The sequence below is a fragment of the Sapajus apella genome, unplaced genomic scaffold (genome assembly GCF_009761245.1).
Source record: "Sapajus apella isolate SASKATOON/1434 unplaced genomic scaffold, GSC_monkey_1.0 scaffold420, whole genome shotgun sequence".
NCBI lineage: Eukaryota > Metazoa > Chordata > Mammalia > Primates > Cebidae > Sapajus > Sapajus apella.
The window spans coordinates 43594-52536 of record NW_022437356.1 but is presented as its reverse complement, the minus strand read 5'-3'; the positions used below and the strand labels follow the sequence as shown (position 1 = coordinate 52536).

At 41.5% G+C, this 8943-nt stretch overlaps 1 pseudogene across 1 annotated transcript; it reads left to right on the top strand.

The window, feature by feature from the left end:
• Nucleotides 1-3572: 3572 nt before the first annotated feature.
• LOC116545875 lies at nucleotides 3573-4209 on the top strand (annotated as a pseudogene). The gene has a single exon (XR_004266493.1). The product of XR_004266493.1 is annotated as a 60S ribosomal protein L18 pseudogene (transcript).
• The last annotated feature ends 4734 nt before the right edge of the window (nucleotides 4210-8943 follow it).

Sequence of the window (8943 nt, the reverse complement as noted above, 5' to 3'; positions counted from 1 at the left end):
CGGAGGTTGCAGTGAGCCAAGATGGCACCACTGTACTCCAGCCTAGATGACAGAATAAGACCTTGTAACAAAGAAAAAAAGGGGGAGGTGGAAACATTTGTAAATTACATGTAAAAGAAGTTAACATTTAAAATACATGAACAATCCTTAAAACTGAACAATAAAGTGGAATAACTTTAGAAATGGACAAACAAAATTTTCATTAAAAAATTACACAAATGGAGCGGGGCGCGGTGGCTCTTCCCTGTAATCCCAGCACTTTGGGAGGCTGAGGTGGGCGGATCACCTGAGGTCAGGAGTTCAAGACCAGCCTGACCAATATGGTGAAACCCCATCTTTAGGAAAAAAAAAAAATTACACAAATGGAAAAAAGGACTTAAGAAAACACACACAGTTACTAATTCATGGAGAAACAATAGTGAAAAAAACCACAATGACAAACAAAATAACCTTACATCCATTAGAATTGCCACTACAGCCAGGCGCGGTGGCTCATGCCTCTAATCCCAGCACTTTGGGAGGCCGAAGTGGGTGGATCACAAGGTCAGGAGATCGAGACAATTCTGGCCAACATGGTGCAACTTGTCTCTACTAAAAATACAAAAAATTAGCCAGACACGGTGGTGGACACCTGTAACTCCAACTACTTGGGAGGCTGAGGGAGGAGAATCACTTGAACCCAGGACGTGCATGTTGCAGTGAGCCAAGATTGCATCACTGCACTCCAGCCTGGGAGACAGAGCGAGACTCTGTCTGGGGGAGAAAAAAAAAAAAAAAAAAAAAAAGAAAGAAACAAAAGAATGGCCTATATAAATTTTTTTAAAAACAACAAATCCATTGATCATGCAATAGAAATGGAACCTATGTTGATTGCTGGTGGAAAATATAGATGCGGCCATTATTTTAAAATGTCATAAATGCTTTTCATTTACATATCTATATGAAAAATATATAACACAGGCCATGAGCAGTGACTCAAGCCTATAATCCTAGCCATTTAGGAGGCTGAGGTTCCCAGGTCACCTGAGGTCAGGGGCTTCAGACAAACCTGGCCAGCAAAATGAACCCCATCTCTACTAAAAATACAAAAACTTAGCTGGGCATGGTGGCAGGAGCCTGTAATCCTAGCTACTTGGGAGGCTGAAGCAGGAGCATCGCTTGAATCCATGAGGCAGAGGTTGCAATGCACCATGGGACGCCAGCCCGGGCAACAGAGCAAGACTCCATCTCAAGGAACAACAAAAAAGAAAGCAACACAGGACATGGAAGACATATTTGAAAATCCATGTTTATTGTATCAGCATTCACAAAAGCTGAAAGGCTGAAGCAACCCAGATGTCTCTTAATTTATAAAGATATAAAAAAGTCACATATTAATCCAGTAACAAAATTATGGATACTGTATGATTCCACCTGTATAAGGTATCTTAAGTAGTGAAAATTATAAAAACAGAAAGTGAAAGGTTTGTTTGTCAAGGGCTTCACAGAGGGTAAAATGAGCAGTTGTTACTTAATGGGTATTGAGTTTTAGTTTTACAAGATGCAAAGTTTCTAGAGGTCTTTTGCACAACAATTTGAATATACTTAACATGTCCAAAATGAATAGGTTTTTTTTTTCTTTTTGAAACAGGGCCTCACTGTCTCACCCAGGCTGGAATGCAGTGGCACAATTTTGACTTCCCCTTAATCTCCCAAGTAGCTGGGACCACAGCCGCACACCACCATGCCTAGCAATTATTACATTTTTTTATAGAGAGGGGTCTCCATATGTTGCCCAGGGTGGTCTCAAACATTTGGGCTACAGGAATATTCCTGTCTTGTCCCTGAAAAATCCTGGGATTACAGATGAAGGCCACAACCACACCTCGTCCTGAAATGTATACTTCAACAGATTTAAAATGGTACATTTTATGTTATGTGTATATAAACAATGTTTTTAAAGAAAAACTAAAAAAAAAAAAATCCAGAATTATAAATCTTTTTGAAAATTACCTTTTTTTTTGGCAGATGGAGTTATGCTCTTGTTGCCCAGGCTGGAGTGCAATGTCATGGCTGACTGCAACCTTTGCCTCCCAGATTCAAGCAATTCTCCTGTCTTAGTTTCCCAAGTAGCTGGGATTACAGCCATGCACCACCAAACAACTGAGTTTTGTATTTTTAGTAGAGATGGGATTTCTCCATGCTGGTCAATCTGGTCTCAAACTCCCGACCTCAGGTGATCCACCCACCTTGGCCTCCCTAAGTGCTGGGATTATAGGCGTGAGCCAACGTGCTTGACCTGAAAATTACCCTCAAAACACAAAAGCATTTCTCTCACTAAATTATATATATAGATATTCATAGTTACACACATGGTGAAAATGAGTATCTCCATGACTACTCACTTAGACAAGATAAAACTACCATCCATCGAAAATCAGCTAAAAAAGAATGTAAGTTAAACCATATCCAAAACTGGGGTCATATTTATAGATAAACACACATACTTATGTAATCTGATTGTGACAGACATGAATAATTTATCTCTTAATTAAACCTCAAATTGACTTAAAGTATACAAACAGAATTGCAAATTGTCTAAAAATAGAATTCTTAAGTAAAACCAACAGACACAATAAACCGAGGCTAGGAAACCTACACTGAGGCTAGATGCGGAGGCTCACACCTGCAATCCCAACACTTTGGGAGGCTGAGGTGGACAAATTACCTGAGGTCACAAGTTCAAGATGAGCCTGGCCAACGTGATAAAACCTCATCTCAAGTAAAAATACAAAAATTAGTTGGGCATGGTGGCACATGCCTGTAATCCCAGCTACTTTGGAGGCTAAGGCATGAGAATTGTTTGAACCCAGGAGGTGGAGGTTGCAGTGAGCCAAGACACCACTGCACTCCAGCCTGGGTGACAGGGTGACTCCATCTAAAAAAAAAAAAAATTGTGTAGGTAACTGCAATATTTAACTGTTAATGTGAACTCATCAAATACAGGTATTTTGAATCATTGGCATGTACTATGTAGCAGTAAAATTTCAGAGAATATGCAGTATAATTATAAATATGCGATTCTAATGAGAAACTTTCAATAAGTAAGCATTTAAAAAAAGCCTAGAGTTACTTTTTATATTTTACGTACATGCTATTCTTACACAAAGTGAAACTGCTGTAATTCAACTTTAGAAGCAAAGAATAGCCTTACACCCTTTGATACATTAAAAAAAAAAGTATTAGGAAATAAACTATGTTATTATTTAGATATAGGCTGAAGAAAGCAGATGAAAACCTATATTGTTTTTGTCTGCAGCAAACTTAAAAATCTAAGAAACCATTTTAGTAAATATGGAGTGCCTACTAATTATCTCATTTACTTCAGGCATACCATGCAAATTCTAGCATACGGTACTAAAAATCTGAATCTAAAATTACAAATATAAAATAGAAAGCCAGGTACAGTGCCTAACACCTGTAATTACAGCACTTTGGGAGGCCAAGGCTGGCTGATCAAGAGGCCAGGAGTTCGAGCCCAGCCTGGCCAATATAGTGAAACCTCGTTTCTCTTAAAAATACAAAAGTTAAGAGCAGGAGGCGCCATCATGGGAGTTGACATGCGTCACAACAAGGACTGAAAGGTTCGGCGCAAGGAGCCCAAGAGCCAGGATATCTACCTGAGGCTGTTGGTCGAGCTGTACAGGTTTCTGGCCAGGCGAACCAACTCCACCTTTAACCAGGTTGTGCTGAAGAGGTTGTTTATGAGTCGCACCAACCGGCCACCTCTGTCCCTTTCCCAGATGATCCGGAAGATGAAGCTTCCTGGCCGGGAAAACAAAACAGCCGTGGTTGTGGGGACCATAACGGATGATGTGCGGGTTCAGGAGGTGCCTAAACTGAAGGTGTGTGCGCTGCGTGTGACCAGCCGGGCCCGCAGCCGTATCCTCAAGGCGGGCGGCAAGATCCTCACTTTCCACCAGCTGGCCCTGGACTCCCCCAAGGGCTGCGGGACCGTCCTGCTCTCCGGTCCTCGCAAGGGCCGAGAGGTGTACCGGCATTTCGGCAAGGCCCCAGGAACTCCGCACAGCCACACCAAACCCTACGTTGGCTCCAAGGGCCGGAAGTTTGAGCGTGCCAGAGGCCGACGGGCCAGCCGAGGCTACAAAAACTAACCCTGGATCCTGCCCTCTTAATAAAAAGATTTTGGATGCGAAAAAAAAAAAAAAAGAAAAAATACAAAAGTTAGCTGGGCGTGGTGACGTGTGCCTATAGTCCTAGCTACTCGGGAGGCTGAGGCAGGAGAATGGCCTGTGCCTGTAGTCCTACCTACTCCAAAGGTGGAGGTTGCAGTAAGCAGAGATTGCACCACTACACTCCAGCCTTGGCAACAAGAATGAAACTCCATCCAAAAAAAAAAACAATTAAAATAGAAAATACAAAGCAAAAATGTACATGGAGAGTGATGTCAGTAAGTTAAAAAAAAAATTAAAAGTGCCCTATTTTCATATCCGTTACAGCAAAAACAAAATGTCAGCCATCCCTTATAAAACATGCCTTTATGACAGAAACAGGCATTATGGCTCAAAACTGTAACGACAGCTACATGATACATTAAGGTTGGAGACGTGCCGGGATTTCAGACCAGCCTGGTTTATGTAGCAAGACACCATCTCCAAAGTAAGTGCCTAAGAGAGATTTGAGATCCAGAGAGGGAGATGTGAAATGCTGTTAAAGCTTAATATTGAGAAGTGTTCTATTGAGAAGGCAGGCCCTTATTCAGGTGGGAAACTGCAGCACCCCTGTTCTTGGCTACAGATAGGATAGGGTTCACTCAACTTGGTCCCAGTGAGAATCTGAACTTACTCTGTAACCATCCCAACTCCTCCCAGCCACAGTCTGGGAGAGGTCCTGCCATTCCAGAGACCTGGAAAAAGACACACATTTACAGCCATGAGGGCAGGCCTGCAGACCTTGGCCTTTACTGTAGTCACTGAAGCGGTTCAATGACTCAGTTTCAGTTACCTGAGTCACAGTTTATAGTCAGTTCTCCCTATAAAGAAACCCAGTTACCTGAGGAAATGCTATCTGGTACTCAGTGAAAGCCATACTCATCCACATCCTGATACAAGGCCCACCATATGCAAATCCAACTGCCAAAACGTGCCCTACTGTCTGCCCAACAGAGTGAAGTCCTGAAGGATATGCAGTCTGTCCAAAAATAAAATGGGAATTACAACTACCCAAGCCCCTGTAACAAGCCAACTAAAGGTGGACCCTTGTGCAGACCCAGCAGCCTTGTGGCCAAGCTACAGCCCCTCTGCACTACAAAGTCAGAGGGCATCTCAGCACACTAAGGGCCCAACAGAAGAAGATACTTTTGTCTTCCAAAATCAGTTTATGAAAACCTGAAGAGGTGCTTGCTCCATCAAATTCAGACACCAATACAAACTATATTGTGGGGCCAGGTGCGGTGGCTCAAGCCAGTAATCCCAGCACTTTGGGAGGCCGAGGCGGGTGGATCACGAGGTCAAGAGATCGAGACCATCCTGGTCAACATGGTGAAACCCTGTCTCTACTAAAAATACAAAAAATTAGCTGGGCATGGTGGTGCGTGCCTGTAATACCATCAAGTATATCAATATATTCAGGAGAATTGCCTGAACCCAGGAGGCGGAGGTTGCGGTGAACCGAGATCGCACCATTGCACTCCAGCCTGGGTAACAAGAGTGAAACTCCGTCCCAATTTTCAGTTAACAAAAGACTTCTTATTTCTAATTTATATTTTCTCCTTTTAACAGCCAAGTCTCTGGTCATGATCTTAAATTCTCAGACATCTGAATTTCAGTAGACACTGGATTCAGGCATCTCAGGTGTAGCCTTGGGCACACTGAAAGAATACTTATAGCTGAGTGTGTTAGCTCACACCTTTGATTCCAGCAATCTGGGAGGCTGAGTTGGGCAGATCAAGAGGTCTGGAGATCGAGGCCATCCTGGCTAACATGGTGAAACCCTGTCTCTACTAAAAATACAAAAAATTAGCCAGACATGGTGGCACGAACCTATAGTCCCAGCCACGCAGGAGGCTGAGACAGGAGAAACTCGAACCTGGGAGGCGGAGGCTGCAGTGAGCCGAGATCATGTCACTGCAATCCAGCCTGGGTGACAGAGCAAGACTCCATCTCCAAACAAACAAACAAAAACAAACTGGCTGGGAGCAGTGGCTCACACCTGTAATCCCAGCACTTTGGGTTGGGAGGCCAAGGCAGGCCAATCACGAGGTCAGGAGATCAAGACCATCCTAGCCAATATGGTGAAACCCAGTCTCTACGAAAAATACAAAAATTATCTGGGTATGGTGGTATGTGCCTGTAATCCCAGCTACTCAGGAGGCTGAGGTACAAGAATCACTTGAATCCAGGAGGTGAAGCTCGCAGTGAGCTAAGATCAGACCACTGCACTCCAGCCTGGCAACAGAGCCAAACTCCATATCAAAAAAAAAAAAAAAAAAAAAAAGGAATGAAAGAAAGAGGAAAGAATCCTTACTTACAAAGAAAAAAGCAGAAGAGAGAAAGGTGTTCTAAAATATGCACGGGTGTATATGAATAAAGCAACTTCTCAGAGACCTATGAAGAGAGTTAGATTCTGAAAAAATAATAGTGGGAGACTATAATTTTTTATAGTCTATTAGACTCTATTAGACAGATTCTATTAGACAGATTATTGAGGCAGAACTCAACACATGATCAAGTAGTCTTTCTAGACATCTATAGAATGGTTCATCTAAAAACAACATTGTATTCATTCTTCTCATCACCATGTGTCACATACTCTAAAACTGACCACACAATCAGAAATAAAACCATCCTCAGCAAATTCAGTCTTCCCAAAATCATACCAAAAACACACAGAATATAGCTTGATAAAGATATAATTCAATACATAAAAAACCACTTGAAACCATACAATTACATGGAAATGAAACAATCTGAACCTGGATGACTTTTGGGTAAATAATAAAATTAAGGAAAAAATCAAGTTTTTTGAAACAAATGACAACAAAGATACAACTTACCAGAATCTCTGCAGTCTTAAGAAAAAAATTTGGCCAGACGTCACTACGTCTGTAATCCCATTACAGGCTCATGCCTGTAATCCCACCACCTTCGGAGGCTGAGGTGGGTGGATCACAAGGTCAGAAGTTTGAGACCAGCCTGGCCAACATAATGAAACCCAATCTCTACTAAAAATATAAAAATTAGCCAGGTGTGGTGGCACCCACCTGTAGTCCCAGCTACTTGGGAGGCTGAGGTGGGAGAATTGCTTGAACCTGGGAGTCAGAGGTTGCAATGAGCCAACACCATGCCATTACACTCCAGCCTGGGTAACAGAGTGAGACTCCCTCTCAAAAAAAAAAATAAAAATAAATAAAAAAATAAAAATTTATAGCACTAAATACATGAAAAAGTTAAAAATCAATTTTATTTTATTTATTTATTTATTTTTTAAAAGACGGGGTTTCACCATGATGGCCAGGCTGGTCTTGAACTCCTGACCTCAGGTAATCCACCCACCTCAGCCTCCCAAAGTGCTAGGATTACAGGCGTGAGCCACTGCGCCCGGCCTAAAAATAAATTTTAAAACCTCACATCATAAAAAAATGAATGAAAGAAGCAAGAGAAAACCAACCCCTAAGCTAGCAAGACAAGAAATATCCAAAATCAGATCTGCATGGAAGAAGATTCGGACATTAAAAGTCATATAAAGTATCAAGAAATTCAAGAGTTACATCTTTTTTAAAAAATGAGATAAACCGTAGGAAGATTAGCGAAGAAAGAAGATCCAAATAAACACAATTAGAAATGACAAAAGGGACGTTACCACTGACTCCCAGAAAAATACAAATAACTATTAAAGTCTACTATGAACATCTCTACACACACAAACTAGAAATCTGAAAGTGAATAAATTCCTGGACAAATAAATTCTCCCAAGACTAAAAAGATAAATAAATTACATCTCTGAATAGACCAATAACAAGCTCCAAGTTCCAAAATTAGTAAATTGCTAACCTACCAAAAAAAGAAAACAAACAAACAAGACCAGACAGAGTCGCAGCTGAATTCTACCAGATGTACAAAGAAAAGCTGATATTATACCTTCTATAGCTATTATTAAAAAATGAAAAGAGGCTGGACATGGTGGCTCATGCCTGTAATCCTAGCACTTTGTTTTGGAAGGCCAAGGTGGGTGGATCACCTGATGTCAGGAATTCAAGATCAGCCTGTCCAACATGGTGAAACCCTGTCTCTCAAAAAAATACAAAAATTAGCAGGGCATGATGGCAAGTGCCTGTAATCCCAGCTTGAACCTGAGAGACAGTGGTTGCAGTGAGCTGAGATCATGCCACTGCACTTCAGCCGAGGTGGCTGAATAAGACTCCGTCTCAAAAAAAAAAAAAAAAAAAGAAAAAGAAAAGAAGGGACTCTCCATTAACAAATTACATAAGAACAACATCATTCTGACACGCAAACCTGATAGAAACAAAACAAAAAAGAAAACTTCAGGCCAATACCCTTGATGAACATTGCTGCAAAAATCCTCAACAAAATACTGGCAAAGCAAACCTAGCAGCATATTAAAAAGTGAAAGTACTATGATCAATTAGGCTTTATTCCTGGGATGCAAGGTTGGTTCAGTGTACACAAATTAATAAATTTGATTCATCACATAAACAGAGCCAAAGACAAGTATCACAAGATTATCTCAATAGTTGCAGAAAAATATTTCAGTAAAATTTAGCATCCTTCATGTTTAAAACCCTCAAAAAACTAAAAACCTTAAAAGTACACATGGCCGGGCGTGGTGGCTCACGCCTGTAATCCCAGTACTTTGGGAGGCCGAGGCGGGTGGATCACGAGGTCAAGAGATCAAGACCATCCTGGTCAACATGGTGAAACCCCG